Here is a 16,420-nt window from a genome sequence, read left to right on the forward strand (position 1 = left end):
AATTAGGCACATTCATTGAAAACCCAAACTGATTTAGGGTTTCTCATATTTTTTGCCGTCTGATTTTCAAGCATGCATTGGTAAAAAAAAATCAGTAATGGCAATTCTTGCATTGAGAGAGACTTACAGTCATTCCATTTGTCCCAAAAATGCCCCAAATAGCCCGTTCCAATCATTCACATGCCAATGCAAGAATAACCCTTATTGATTTTCTTACCAATGACTTTTGTCTTTAGCAATAGAGCATTTTTCTTTCTTTAGTCAAAACCAAGAAAAGCATGAATTGTGAGACAGCACAGTTATCCAGGTACTGTGTTATAAGAGATACAAGAAACCTCAGAAATACATTTTAACAGTAATTATTCAGCTATCTGTGTGTGTGTTTTGATAGTTACATAATTTCCCCTTTTTCTATTGTTTTTTTACATCTTTGTACATGTTTTCCTGCCCAAAAATATTTTCAGCAGTCTCCCTATGTATGATGTAAATTTGTCTCTCCCATTTTCTGCCACATATTTTTTATTTGCTTAAAGGGGCTGTCTGAGTTGTAATAACAGAGCTCAGCGTTCAATCACTGGGCTTTCTTAATGGCTTCAGCCCCTGTGACGTCCCGTAAAGCGGGCAGGACTGCAACTGTAAACAGAGAATGGAGCGGAGGACTTAGCACCAACTCAGGACACAGCGGGAGCAGGGAGAGGTGAGTGTATCACCATTTGTTATTTTACTGCATAAGGAAGGGGTTGTCCAGAGTTCTAACAACTTGGATAACCCTTTTTATCTTCTGCTATAGCAGGCACATTATTCTGCCCTTGTCCTTAAGGGTGTACATGCCATGAGATAAATCATTTGTGTATGTGTAGGTGTATGTGTAGGTTTTCCTCTTGAAGCCACAACAGCTCTGACCCATTGAGGCACGAACTCCACAAGACCTCAGAAGGTCTCCTGTGATATCTGGGACCAAGGTGGTAGCAGCAGATTCATTAAAGTGTACACACACTTTCAGGTGATTTGTTTAGAACAAGCTGTGTACATGAAGTATAGCATTATTTCTGGCTGTTATATGACTGTATATGGCATATTTTACCAGCCCTCCTCATCCTCTGCAGACTACATCTCTAATTCTCTGACTTCCCTGAGCTGGTGGGTAGAGACTAACTATCACGATGTCTCCCATTCACAGCACACATAGGAAAGAAGTATATCTTTTTCTCTCTCTCTCTTTAGCACACCCTCATAAGTAACTGCAGGATGGAGGACATTAAACGACAGTACTGAGCAATGTAGAAGTGATTGCAGTAGTTGTGAAACAGTAAACACTTACTATTAGTTACATCAGTATCTCTATGTGAGTCTCTCTCTATATTTCCCTCCAGCAGCCACCCCAATCCTCTCTTCTTTATAGACTTCTATGGGCTGCATGAGACAACAGCAAGCAAAGCCCCACCCCAGTTCCTGTAATCAGTCTCGCATCTCTATTACTAGATGAGGAAACCACATGATAGTAGGCAATGGACAGCAAATTAGACAGAAGGGAAATCTCTAGTGGCCAGCGCTTTAGAGTGATTTTTTTTGTACAAACAATTATTTTAGATTTTGCTAGTTATCGCATTTGCTGTCACTTAAGTAGAAGTTTGTTCAAAGTGCAGTGCCTATTTAAGTCCAGTAAATTGCAAGATGAGGCCTTCATGAACTATATTTGTTTTTTCAGCATATTCCTTAGATGCTTGGTGGTATTGAGATCTGGGGAATTTAGAGGCTACTTCGAGATCCTGAACTGTCATGTTCCTGAAACTATTCCTATGGCATCCACATGAATGCCAGAACCAAAGATTCCCCAGAGCATGGTCACATGCCCATTAGAGGTGCTCACAGCAGTGAACCAAGGTCAACATGGACACTCTTGTTGGTCTGTTATGCAGCCACATACACAGCAAGCTGTAATGTGGTGTTCTCTTGCACCTTTCTATTATAATCAGCATTAACTCTTTATGCAAGTTGAGCAACAGTAGTCTTGGCTCCTCACATGCATAAATAAGCCTTTGGTATCTATGCCCCTGTCATTGGTTCATTAGTTGTCTCTCCTTAGATCACTTTTGGTAGGTACTAACAACTACAAATTCATAGCACCGCACCAAATGTGCCATTTTAGAGATACTCTGACCTAGTTTTCTAGCCATCATAATTTAGTCCTTGTCAGGGTTGCCCAGATCCTAACACCAACCATAAATGGTGGGAGAAGAAGTGTCTAGTGACACATGCCTGGTAGGTGCTTGCTGCCAGGAGTGTCAGCAATACGTCTGCGTCAGGTATTAAGATGTAGGCCTATGCACTAATTTTTGCCCAGGGTGATTGAAAGCCTACTTACAGCTCTGATATCTTTGTTTTATTTCAATATTCCTATTCTTTAGAGATGGACACCTTTAAAAAAATACTAAGTTACATAGCAGCCAAGTAAAGAATAGGTGGACTATGTATTTAACAAAAATTGCTTGGTTATGCCTAAAATGACACTGTATTTCAAACTTCCTCTTCTTTAACCAAAGAAACTTTCAAAATGATACAAAGCATGTTCTAAGTGTTATTTTTAATATATTGGTCACACAATTGCATAATTCTGGTATATGTATGAAAGAAAGATTTGATTTCATAATAAATGTTAGTTTAGTTTCTTCTCTATGAATATGCCAATTATTGTTTTCTTGTTATAGAACCCCTAGTAGACTAAAGTCTGGGTGACCACAATGTACATTGCTACTTGCTACATGTTGCTGACATATAACTTATGACTACATAAAGGAACACATTTGTCAAGAATAAAAGTCAGCCACTGTTATGCTCCTGCAGAAAAAAAAGAATTAATTCAGTCAGAAATGATGCTTGATAAACCAGACTAACATAAAAATAAGGTGCAGTATTTATCGATCTTAGTAGATCTCACACCACAAATGAAGAAATACAACCACAACAAAATAAAGTCCAAATGTGAGGGGACTATTCTCCAGGATTTGTGCAACATTTTAACCTCCATGAGATCTTTGTCAAGCCTTGATGAAGACCTCATTGAGGTTGAAACATTGTCTTAGGCCCAATGCCCATGTGCGGATTTTAATTATAAAATCCACGCGTGTCTCCCGCGCGGGAGATCCGCATCATCCAGAAGCCCATAGGGGTGCATTAGCTTTCGCAGGGTAAATAAATGCATGCGGATGTAATTTTTTCCCAGTGTGCGGGTCGCATACTGAATGACAGCTGAGAGCTGCCCCTGATTGGTCCCTGCGCTGAGCAAATCAGAGGCAGCACTCACTCACCCATTCATGAATTCGTGAATGGGTGAGTGAGAGCTGCCTCTGATTGGTGAGGCTGTGACCAATCAGAGGCAGCTCATTCAGTAGCGGGGATTTTAAATCCCCGGCTGCTGAATACTACTCACAGCAGTCCAGGAGAACTGCCGGCCGGCCACAGCTGAACTCCGGACCTCCGGACATGGTGAGTATATATATTTTTTTTATTTTTACACAGTTTTGGATGATTTTCAGGTAAGGGCTTATATTTTTAAGCCCTTCCCGAAAATTCATCCTGAGATCGCCGGCAGCCCATTGCTTTCAATGGAGTCGGCTGTATTGCCGGCTCCATTGAATTCAATGGTCAGTGCTCGTTTAATCGAGACGAGTACCGCGTGGTGCTCGTCTCGAGTAACGAGCATCTCGAGCACCCTAATACTTGAACGAGCATCAAGCTCGGACGAGTATGCTCGCTCATCTCTAATAATGATTCCTTTATGTTGATCCACTTTAATGTGGATACCGGTGATTGTGTGACTAGGGGGCTTCCCGCGGCCCTCCCATGACAGCTCCAGGATGTCGTCTACCTCTGGTAATCAACAGCATGGAGCTGTCATGTCCACAGCCATAAGGGCTTTAATCCCCAGGGGAAGCGTGTTTTTACGGCCTTGTGGATTAAAGCCCAGTAAAGCAGGATGTAAAAAGTCTATGGGGTGGTCACTAAGGGGTTAAAGAGACTGTCATCTACTTTTAGCCCTTATAATTTAAGCTTATAGGCTGAAAATCGGTGACCCGCTGAGTCTGGGGATGTAAGTATTACACTTAACTCCCCAGTCTTTCCCCCAATGTGAGTGCTAGAATCTGCTGCTGCAGTGCATTAAACGGTGCTGCTAAGTAGTCTGCCCATTATAAAATTAGAATGAGTGGACTACTTATGTAGACACAAGGGGAACGATAGAAGGGGTAAGTATAACACTTATGTCCTCAAACTCAGTGGGTGACCTTCTTAGCTTATAGGGCTAAACGTAGTTAACAAAATCCCCTTAAATACTACCAGCCTCAAAAAGTTCATGAATGCATGTAATATTATAGAAAAAAGTCTCATGTTTTAACAGACTGTCCAACAAAGTTAAAGTGATAGTAACCTCCAAGAATATTGTGTCTATAAGGAAGAAAATAAATCATTCCTGTTTGCAAAAAAAATTTCTGTGACATTGCGCCATTCCAGTGGGGTATATTGCATCCCTTTCATATATACCAATAGAAATCAGAACACCACTACGGAGATATGCGTGTTATATAGGGCACAGTTGCTAGTACATTTGTAGGCCTACTAAAATAGTTGACACAATTTTTAGGCGCTGTTGGCAGAATAATTTTATAGATACTGCTATTGTAATATTTATGGTACTTCTGTGGCATAGGGCAGTGTTCCCCAACTCCAGTCCTCAGGGACCGCCAACAGGTCATGTTTTCAGGATTTCCTCAGTGTTGCACAGGTGATGTAAATATCATCCGTGCCTCAGACATTGCCACAGGTGTTCTTACCATAGGATATCCTGAAAACATGACCTGTTGGTGGTTCCTGAGGACTGGAGTTGGGGACCCCTGGCATAGGGAATAGGAAGGTATGGGCAATTTTGCCTGATGGTAATATTATGCATATTTTCTTGTGGATAAAGGTAGGGAATAGCTAAAATACAACATTTTGAAAATACTCTCTGTCCCTTAGGTGGGGACATACTGCAGCTTGCCAGGAGGCAGACAGTTGCTATGGGCTTAAAAGTTTAGGAGTTTATCTTTGTAACACAAGTCTTCGTGGGATAAGGGTGGTTAGTGACCAATGTGGGTGTTTTGGGGGTAGACTGGACAGTTTAGGGGATTTTAGTTGCATTTCCAGCTGTTCCTAAGAGCTGAGCTAAAACGCCTCAAATTTAGCATTCTAAATGTTGTTAAGTCAGCCTTATGTATGAAAACTGACTCAGAGAAAGTGTTTAGTGTGGTTTATATTATGAAATCTTGCCATGTGCAGTCATGTGATGTTAAATATTTTTGTGTGAAAAAAACCCAACAGAATTATAGAAGTGATACCTTTACTGGCTAACCAGAAAACTGATATTTGCACAGAGGCTGTGTGTTCCAAAGCTTGCAAATATCATTTTTATGGTTAGCCAATAAAGGTATCACTTCCAGAATTCTGTTTTCTTTTTTACACAAGAGTACTTAACATCATATACATTTTCTGGCTAACATGGCACCGTGCTGTTTTTGCTGTGGGTTACATACAGTCATGAAACATGTCTTCTTGCACATTTACATCTAAATTATACCCACAGCATAATCCTATACAGACAGAAGCAAGCTAAAAAAAGGGTTCCAGCAATATACCACAAATTCTTTCTCTTTAAGCAGTATGCTTTACGAATATGTAAATGTTTGCAAATGTCTCTCAAACTACTGTCTGGTTTTGTCCTGTGGTTTATATGAGTCATGAGAGTCACAGAATATATACTATGTGTATTGGTAGATGGTCAGAGAGCCACCAAGTCCTTACATAGTACCTGCACTTTCCCTTTTGGAATCTTTCAGCTTCGTTGGCTGTTTTTGGCTACTCCCAACAGATGAAGAAGGCCCCATATAGTGTTCATTTAGCGCTATATGGGGCCCATTTTCAGCTGCCAGAAGGAGCCGAAAACAACCAACAAAGCAGGAGCGTTCCAAAAGGGAAAGTGCAGGTACCATATAATTCTGCAAAATTCACGCTGAACTGACTCTCTGTATAACTCTCAACAAGCTGAGGGACACCAAAATGACTCCATTTGATGTTTTGTTGAAATTGGCTCACCCTGCGAACAAAATTAAATGTTACCATCTTGAAAGAACCTGGCTGAGACTTGTTCGCAAAAATGACAGAAAAAGGCCACACTTACTGATGCACAGGTAGAAGGGCAGGTAAGAACACCAATCTAAAATGCTATATTGGGGAGGTGGCACAGGTGCAAAATATTGATGAACAAACACTCATACACCTACCACATATTGCGGGGTAGCTACTTACACATAGATAAGTCTTGTATAAGGCACCAGTCACACAAATATGATGTGGCAGATGTAGCAGCAGGGAATTCTTTTAACTAGCGGGGATGAAGGAAGCATCTGCCGCATGCGGCCGATGTGCTCTTTATCCCCAAGGGGGTCACGGCAGCAGTGAACAGGTAAATATTAGAGATGAGTGAGCATACTCGCTAAGGGCAATTACTCGAGCGAGCATTGCCCTTAGTGAGTACCTGCCCGCTCGGAAGAAAAGATTCGGCTGCCGGCGCAGGGGAGTGGTGAGTTGCGGGAGTGAGCAAGAGGGAGCTGGGGGGAGGGAGAGATCTCCCCTCCGTTCCCCCCCGCTCTCCCCCGCCGGCACCCGAATCTTTTCTTCCGAGCGGGCAGGTACTCGCTAAGGGCAATGCTCGCTGGAGTAATTGCCCTTAGCGAGTATGCTCTCTCATCTCCAGTAAGTATATAAATATATATATATTTTTTTTTTTTATACACTAAAATTTTTCTTTTTCGGGGAAGGGCTTATATGTAAAGCCATTCCCTGAAAAAGAATGCAGGGGTGCTGGCAGACCATTGTTTTTAATGGAGCTGCCGGCAGCAGCCGCGGCTCCATTGAAAACAATGCGAGCATTCCCTATGGTGCACGCAGGTCCTATTTTTGCAGGCACACCCCTGTAAAGCACGGACATGTGAACACACCATAGGGAATGCATAGTTGCAAATAGAAGCATGTTTTTGTGCGTGCGTATGCATGCACAAAAACACGCTCGTGTGAAGCCACCCTTAGAGAGGGAAAGACTGAATTACCTGTGGCAAAACTTTTTGTGATCATGGACACAACATAAAGCAGATGAGAGTTATCATACTGAAGGGCAAAGTCAAGTCGCGGCGTCACAGAAGAATTTGGGAGTATAAGTTTAAGGCAATTTTTGATACGTTCAAGAATGGAAAGAACCTCGGAGCGGAGTTCTGGCATCAATGGAGAATATCAAAGGTTTGAAGGATGTCAGGGAATGGCATTGTCTCTCCCCAAGCAGAGCACCTAGAAGGGGTGCTATTCCCAATCATTGTTTTACAAATTTGGTAAAAACTCATACATTGATTTGAAGGAATGCTGCCATCCAATTGGTGGCGCAGGAGAGTTATTGTTCCATCTTCCTTGTTTGCAGTTCTGAAGGAGAGACTCACATTCCTTTCATATTCTTTGTTACTGGATTCATTATTTACTGTTATGGTCATCCCCCCTGCTATTTATCTAAATGCTATTGATCCCAACATGTCTGTGCTCTGTTATCCTCTGTCTCTGGTAATTATGTAGTGCAAATTAACGCCTTAGTGACCAAGCCTGTTTGCGCCTTAATGACCAGGCCAAATTTTGCAAATCTGACACGTGTCACTTTAACATGGAAAAACACCAGAAAGGTTTCGCATATCCAAGCGATTCTGACATTGTTTTTTTGCCACATGTTGTACTTCATTTAGGCGGAAAAAATAGACCGATAGAATTTGTGTTTATTTATTAAAAGCGCCAAAATTGGGAAAATTTTGAAAAAATCGTCATTTTTTTCACATTTCCAACTGCAATATCTCAAATATGTGCAAACATAATATAGAAATTTTTGCTAAGATTTATATTTCCACCCGTTTACTTTATTTTGGGTTCACATTGGAAAAACTTTCGTTTTTTTTAACCATTTAGGAGACGTACAAATTTAACATTACTTTTTAGCATTTTGAGAAACACTTTGTTTTCCTACACCAAGCCAAGATTGGAAAGGCTCATGAGTGTCAGAATAATAGATACCTCCACAAATGACCCCATTTTAAAAACTATACCCCTTAGTGTATTCACTGAGGGGTATTATGAGTATTTTGACCCCACAGTTTTTTTTCAAGAATTAATTCAATTTAGAGGAGAAAAAGTAAAATTTCATATTTTTGCAATTCTATCATTTTAAAGACATATTTTTTTCCTATAGTTTACATTAAAATGAGGATTTACACCCCAAAATGGATACCCCTTTTTCTCCCGTGTTCAGAAATATACCCATTGTGGCCCTAATATTATATCTGAGTCCACAACGGGGCCCAAAATGAAAGGAGTAGTCAGTGTCTTTCAGAACAGAAATTTTGCTTGATGTCCTTTTAGACCCCATAGACACATGTAGAGTTCTTGAGCACCCAAAACCATAGAAAACCCCCATAAATGACCCTATTTTGAAAACTAGATTCTTAAGGAATTTATCTAGGGGTGTACTGCATATTTTGACCCCACAGTTTTTGAATGAATTTAAGCCAAGCAAAAGGAAAAAATTAGGATTTTCGTTCTTTTGGCAATTCTGTCATTTTAAAAACAGCTTTTTTTGTACAGCACACATATGAATGAAGACTTGCACCCCAAAATGGATACCCCTATTTGTGCTGTTTTCAGAAATATACCCATTGTGGTCCTAATTTTATGTCCACATGCACAACGGAGCCCAAAATGAAAGGAGTAATCGGTGGCTTTCAGAACATAGATTTTGCTTGAAGTCTTTTTAGGCCCCATTGCCCACTTGTAGAGTTCTTGAGCGCCCAAAACCATAGAGAACCCCCACAAATTAACCCATTTTGAAAACTAGACCCCTTAACGAATTTATCTAGGGGTGTACTGTGTATTTTAACCCTACAATTTTTGAATAGATCTAAGCAAAGCAGTAAGAAAAAATTACGATTTTCATTTTTTGGGCTATTGCGTCAATTTAAAAACAGGGTTTTTTGTACAGCACACATATAAATGATGACTTTCACCCCAAAACAGATACCCCTGTTTGTCCCATGTTCAGAAACATACCCATTGTGTCCCTAATAGACTTACAGGACACATGGCTAGGCCTACAGTGAAAGGAATACCTGTTGGATTTCAGGGTACAACTGAATAAATTCCAGGCCCCATTGCCCACTTATTGAGCCATTGAGTGGCCAAAACTATAAAGAACCCCCACAAATGACCCCATCGCATCAGTGAGGAGAGATGAAACTTCAATTTTTTTTTAAACTTTTATGTGATCGCCATTATCCATTGTATAACGGCGAACACGTGACCAGGAACCGCTCACCGCGGCCCCCAGTGAAATCTCCAGGCTCTTGGCTCAGTTTTGTAGCCAGGAGCAGGGAGAGTTTCAATTATCCTGGCAATCCACAGCTTTTGCGCATGCATCCGCCATTTTGGCGATGGGCATGTGCGCAGAAGCTGGGGTAAGGTCCGTGGATAAATCTGGGGGCCTTATGTGTGTACTTTCATCCTCCCTCATGGATATGATCCGTGAGGGGAGATGAAACGTACGCTTTTTAAACTTTTTTTTAACTTTTAAAAACTTTTTAAACTTTTTTTTTTTACTTTTTCACACTTTTTTTTTTTACTGTACATGATCACTGTTATCCATTGGATGACAGTGATCATGTCCCCAGTGACATCCCTTTGCTCTTGGCTACACATAGCAGCCAGGAGCAAAGGGATTTTGAATTTCCCAGGGCTCGAGCCCCTCTGTGCACGCGCCCGATGTCAATCATCGGGCGCGCATGCGCAGAGAGGGACTTCGGGTCCCGGACCATCGGGACATCGGGGAGGACTTAGGTGAGTATTTTCACCTCCCCTCATGGATCGGATCCATGAGGGGAGGTGAAAGTAGCACTTTTTTTAAACTTTTTAAACTTTTTCGCGATCGCCGCTATCCAATGGATAGCGGCGATCGCGGGCCCGGGGACCGCTCACCGCGGGCCCGGGGACCGCTCACCGCGGTACCCGGTAACACCTCCTGGTTCCCGGCTACCTTCAGGAGCCGGGAGCCAGGAGGTTTTGAATTTGCCGGGGGCTCCTGGGCTTCTGCGCATGCGCCTGACGTAATCGTCTGGCGCGCATGCGCAGAAGGCCGCCGGCGGGTCCGGGAGGACCAGATCTCCGGGGGACACCACCGACAAGCCAGGTAAGAATTTTCAGCTGCTCTGATGGATCCGATCCATCAAGGCAGCTGAATATCTATCTTTTTTCACTGCTTTATTTACTTTTTTGTGATCGGCGCTATCCATTGGATAGCGCCGATCGCAATATCGGGGGGGGGGGGGGGGGGGGTCCCTGCAGCCCGGGATGACAGCTCCATGCTGTCGGCTACCTGCGGGCACCGACAGCATGGAGCTGTCACGTCCAGAGCCCACGTGGCTTTAGTCTCTGCAGGAAGCATGTTTTTACGTCCTCAGAGAATAAAGCCCACTTGGGCAGGACGTAAAAACGCTATGGGCTGGTCGTTAAGGGGTTAAGTTCACCATGTTCGTGCCCCCATGTGATTATGTGTATTTATTAAATACGTCTTTAGATTTGTTCCATTATGCCCGAGGAAGAACCTGATGTAGGTTTGAAAGATCTATATAACATCATGTATTTTTGTAAGCCATTGAAAGGTATCATATCTACAAGATTTCTTGATTTCTCTTACTGAAAACAATCACATAATGCCCATTTCTGCACACCTCCTCAAATCATTCAATGAAAAAAGCTTCTTCCATTTTAGTTTCCTGGTGAACAAATGGATATCCTTATTCCAATCAAGATTTTAAAATGATTTTTCAGGACAAAAGACAAACCTTGTTTTAAGTAATCTAATTTGTGAGACAAAGGAGACAGCTGGACAAATTAATAATACTCTGGTTGTTATCATAGGTGGCTAAATCTAGATCAAGGTTGCAGATTTCCTTAAGGGGTCAGATCAGCTCCCTCTAAAAAAGAGGAAGTTTGCTGTGACATAGGAACAGAGGAAAACTAGGGGGAGGTTGTCCCATGTTTGAGGGAGACCGACCTCAATACTGTGCATTTTTTCCTCATAAGCCCCTGTCCCAATCCATTCCATCTTCCTCTAACCATACTACGTGTGTAGTAGGGGGACAAAGGATTGTGTGTAGTATATTGTATAACTTATAAAAATATCACAACTTCAAGTCCCATAGTGGGATCAAAAAACAAATAAAAACAAATTTTATAAAGATTTTAAGTTAAAAATTAAAAAAAATCAAGTATATGTATAAAAAATCAAAACTCTAAAAAAATTGATTTTGCCACTCCTGTACAAGTTCATTCTATTTCAATATTGCATGATTTATCCTGCATAGTGGACATTAAATACACAATGCCAGTTTTCTTTTTGAACAAAGATTTTTAAAAAATCTGTAAAATAGTACAGCATAAAAAAATTATATAAATTTCATATCACTATAATTATACTGACCCACAAAGTAATGTTAACATGTCAGTTTTGCTGTATACTGAATTCTATACAACCTTCCCCGAAAAATGCGCAACTACATTTTTATTTCCCAACTTTGAAACCTTTAAAAGTTTTTGAATACATGGTATGGTACATGAAATGGTACAAAAATTATGTCCTGCAAGTACCTACACTAAAATTATTTTGCAAATAGTTCACTGGGAAAAGGGGATGAAATACATGAAGAATCCCTAAAAAGTCCCTAAATATGAATCCCATTCTTTTTAATGGGGACATACACATGAGCGATTTTTTTCCCCCACATTGTAGAGCGGGAAAAAAACACGGCATGTCCTATCTTTCTGCATTCCCTCAAAAAAGCCTCACAGTTAGAGATGAGCGAACGTGTTCGTCCGAGCTTGATATTCGTGCGAATATTAGGGTGTTCGGGATGTTCGTTATTCGTAATGAACACCATGCGGTATTCGGGTTACTTTCACTTCCTTCCCTGAGACGTTAGCGCGCTTTTCTGGCCAATTGAAAGACAGGGAAGGCATTACAACTTCCCCCTGTGACGTTCAAGCCCTATACCACCCCCCTGCTGTGAGTGGCTGGGAAGATCAGATGTCACCCGAACATAAAAGTCGGCCCCTCCCGCGGCTCGCCTCAGATGCCTTGTGAGTTAGATGAGGGACAGTGCTGCTGGTACCGGAGCTGCTGTAGGGAGAGAAATAGCAGTTAGTGTAGGCTTCAAGAACCCCAAAGGTCCTTATTAGGGCCAGTAATACCTGTGTGTTGGCTGCTGTTAGCAGTGCCTTTTTTTTTTTCTTCTCAAAATCGCCTCTGCAGAGCGTTGCACCCGGCATTAGGGACAGAAGTGTTGGATAGGCAGGGAGAGTGTTAGGAGTGAGTGTAGCCTTCAAGAACCTCAACGGTCCTTTCTAGGGCCATATTTAACCGTGTGCAGTACTGTCCAGACTGCTGTTAGCTGTGCTGCATATTTTTTTTTTCTCAAAATCGCCTCTGCAGAGCATTGCACCCTCCATTGATACTACAGGGAAAGAATTGTGTAGGCAGGGCCACAACACAGTTATTATTCATTGAATATACGCAGTGGGTCCTTTTGGTGTAAAAAAAGGGAAACGAAATCTATTTGTCCTGCCTCTGTCCGTCCTAAGGGCTGTGGACACGTGTGAGCTGCGTGTACAACGTTAAAAAATCAGACGCACCCAGCTACGGTTTACTGCTGGCTTTGCCATTTGCTTTCCTTAATTGGGAAAAAAATACCTGCTCTGCCAGAGTTAATAACTCTGCTACCCTCAAGTTCTGTGACACATTAGCAGGGACACAGCACAGTTATTAAACTTAGATTATTCATTGAATATACGCAGTGGGTCCTTTTGGTGTAAAAAAAGGGAAACGAAATCTATTTGTCCTGCCTCTGTCCGTCCTAAGGGCTGTGGACACGTGTGAGCTGCGTGTACAAAGTTGAAAAATCAGACGCACCCAGTTACGGTTTACTGCTGGCTTCGCCATTTGCTTTCCTTAATTGGGAAAAAAATACCTGCTCTGCCAGAGTTAATAACTCTGCTACCCTCAAGTTCTGTGACACATTAGCAGGGACACAGCACAGTTATTAAACTTAGATTATTCATTCAATAGAGGCAGTGGGGCCTTTCGTTTTCAAAAAAGGGAAAAAATTATATTTGGCCTGCAGTCTTGCGCCAATTTATTTCCTGCCTGTGAAATCAAATCACTGGTAATACAGCATGCTGAGGGGTAGGGGTAGGCCTAGAGGACGTGGACACGGCCGAGGACGCGGAGGGCCAAGTCAGGGTGTGGGCACAGGCCGAGCTCCTGATCCAGGTGTGTCGCAGCCGACTGCTGCGCGATTAGGAGAGAGGCACGTTTCTGGCGTCCCCACATTCATCGCCCAATTAATGGGTCCACGCGGGAGACGGTTATTAGAAAATGAGCAGTGTGAGCAGGTCCTGTCCTGGATGGCAGAAAGTGCTTCGAGCAACCTATCGTCCACCCGCAGTTCTGCGCCGTCCACTGCTGCAAATCCGAATCCTCTGTCTGCTGCTCCTCCTTCCTCCCAGCCTCCTCACTCCACTACAATGACACCTGCTCAGAAGCGGGAACACTCCCAGGAACTGTTCTCGGGCCCCTGCTTAGATTGGGCAGGAGTGGTTCCTCTCCCACCAGAGGAGTTTATCGTCACTGATGCCCAACCATTCGAAAGTTCCCGGGGTCCGGGGGAAGAGGCTGGGGACTTCCGCCAACTGTCTCAAGAACTTTCTGTGTGTGAGGAGGACGATGACGATGAGACACAGTTGTCTTGCAGTGAGGTAGTAGTAAGGGCAGTAAGTCCGAGGGAGCAGCGCACAGAGGATTCGGAGGAAGAGCAGCAGGACGATGAGGTGACTGACCCCACCTGGTGTGCAACGCCTACACAGGACAGGTCTTCAGAGGGGGAGGCACGGGCAGCAGCAGGGCAGGTTGCAAGAGGCAGTGCGGTGGCCAGGGGTAGAGGCAGGGCCAGACCGAATAATCCACCAACTGTTTCCCAAAGCGCACCCTCGCGCCATGCCACCCTGCAGAGGCCGAGGTGCTCTAAGGTCTGGCAGTTTTTCACAGAGACGCCTGACGACCGACGAACAGTGGTGTGCAACCTTTGTCGCGCAAAGCTCAGCCGGGGAGCCAACACCAACAGCCTCACCACCACCACCATGCGCAGACATATGATGGCCAAGCACCCCACAAGGTGGGACGAAGGCCGTTCACCGCCTCCGGTTTGCACCCCTGCCTCTCCCCCTGTGCCCCAACCTGCCACTGAGATGCAACCCCCCTCTAAGGACACAGGCACTACCGTCTCCTGGCCTGCACCCACACCCTCACCTCCGCTGTCCTCGGCCCCATCCACCAGTGTAGTTCAGCGCACCGTCCAGCCGTCGCTTGCGCAACTGTTGGAGCGCAAGCGCAAGTACGCCGCCGCGCACCCGCACGCTCAAACGTTAACCGTCCGCATAGCAAAATTCATCAGCCTTGAGATGCTGCCGTATAGGGTTGTGGAAACGGAGTCCTTCAAAAGTATCATGGAGGCGGCGGCCCCGCGCTACTCAGTTCCCAGTCGGCACTACTTTTCCCGATGTGCCGTCCCAGCCCTGCACGACCACGTCTCCCGCAACATTGTACGCGCCCTCACCAACGCGGTTACTGCCACGGTCCACTTAACAACGGACACGTGGACAAGCACAGGCGGGCAGGGCCACTACATCTCCCTGACGGCACATTGGGTGAATTTAGTGGAGGCTGGGACAGAGTCAGAGCCTGGGACCGCTCACGTCCTACCCACCCCCAGAATTGCGGGCCCCAGCTCGGTGGTGGTATCTGCGGAGGTGTATGCTTCCTCCACTAAAGCACCCTCCTCCTCCTCCGCAACCTCTGTCTCGCAATCAAGATGTGTTAGCAGCAGCATGTCGCCAGCAGTCGGTGTCGCGCGGTGTGGCAGCACAGCGGTGGGCAAGCGTCAGCAGGCCGTGCTGAAACTACTCAGCTTAGGAGATAAGAGGCACACGGCCCACGAACTGCTGCAGGGTCTGACACAGCAGACCGACCGCTGGCTTGCGCCGCTGAGCCTCCAACCGGGCATGGTCGTGTGTGACAACGGCCGTAACCTGGTGGCGGCTCTGCAGCTCGGCAGCCTCACGCACGTGCCATGCCTGGCCCACGTCTTTAATTTGGTGGTTCAGCGCTTTCTGAAAAGCTACCCACGCTTGTCAGACCTGCTCGTAAAGGCGCGCCGGCTCTGCGCACATTTCCGCAAGTCCCACACGGACGCTGCCACCCTGCGCACCCTGCAACATCGCTTTAAGCTGCCAGTGCACCGACTGCTGTGCGACGTGCCCACACGGTGGAACTCTACGCTCCACATGTTGGCCAGGCTCTATGAACAGCGTAGAGCTATAGTCGAATTCCAACTCCAACATGGGCGGCGCAGTGGGAGTCAGCCTCCTCAATTCTTTTCAGAAGAGTGGACCTGGTTGGCAGACATCTGCCATGTCCTTGGTAATTTTGAGGAGTCTACCCAGGTGGTGAGCGGCGATGCTGCAATCATTAGCGTCACCATTCCTCTGCTATGCATCTTGAGAAATTTCCTGCAAAGCATAAAGGCAGCTGCTTTGCGCTCGGAAACGGGGGAGGTGGAAGACAGTATGTCGCTGGATAGTCAGAGCACCCTCCTGTCTATTTCTCAGCGCGTAGAGGAGGAGGAGGAGGAGCATGAGGAGGATGAGGAGGAGGGGGAAGAGACAGCTTGGCCCGCTGCTGACGGTACACCGGCTGATTGCCTGTCATCCTTTCAGCGTGTATGGCCTGAGGAGGAGGAGGAGGAGGAGGAGGATCCTGAAAGTGATCTTCCTAGTGAGGACAGCCATGTGTTGCGTACAGGTACCCTGGCACACATGGCTGACTTCATGTTAGGATGCCTTTCTCGTGACCCTCGCGTTGCACGCATTCTGGCCACAACGGATTACTGGGTGTACACACTGCTCGACCCACGCTATAAGGAGAACCTGCCCACTCTCATTCCCGAAGAGGAAAGGGGTTCGAGAGTGTTGCTATACCACAGGACCCTTGCGGACAAGCTGATGGTAAAATTCCCAGCCGACAGCGCTAGTGGCAGAAGGCGCAGTACCGAGGGCAAGGTAGCAGGGGAGGTGCGGAGATCGAGCAGCATGTACATCCCAGGCAGTGCAACAGTCTTTAAGGGCCTGGACAGCTTTATGGCTCCCCACCAAGACTGTGTCACCGCTCCCCAGTCAAGGCTGAGTCGGCGGGAGCACTGTA

Source organism: Eleutherodactylus coqui, chromosome 1 (genome assembly GCF_035609145.1).
Source record: "Eleutherodactylus coqui strain aEleCoq1 chromosome 1, aEleCoq1.hap1, whole genome shotgun sequence".
NCBI classification, from domain to species: domain Eukaryota; kingdom Metazoa; phylum Chordata; class Amphibia; order Anura; family Eleutherodactylidae; genus Eleutherodactylus; species Eleutherodactylus coqui.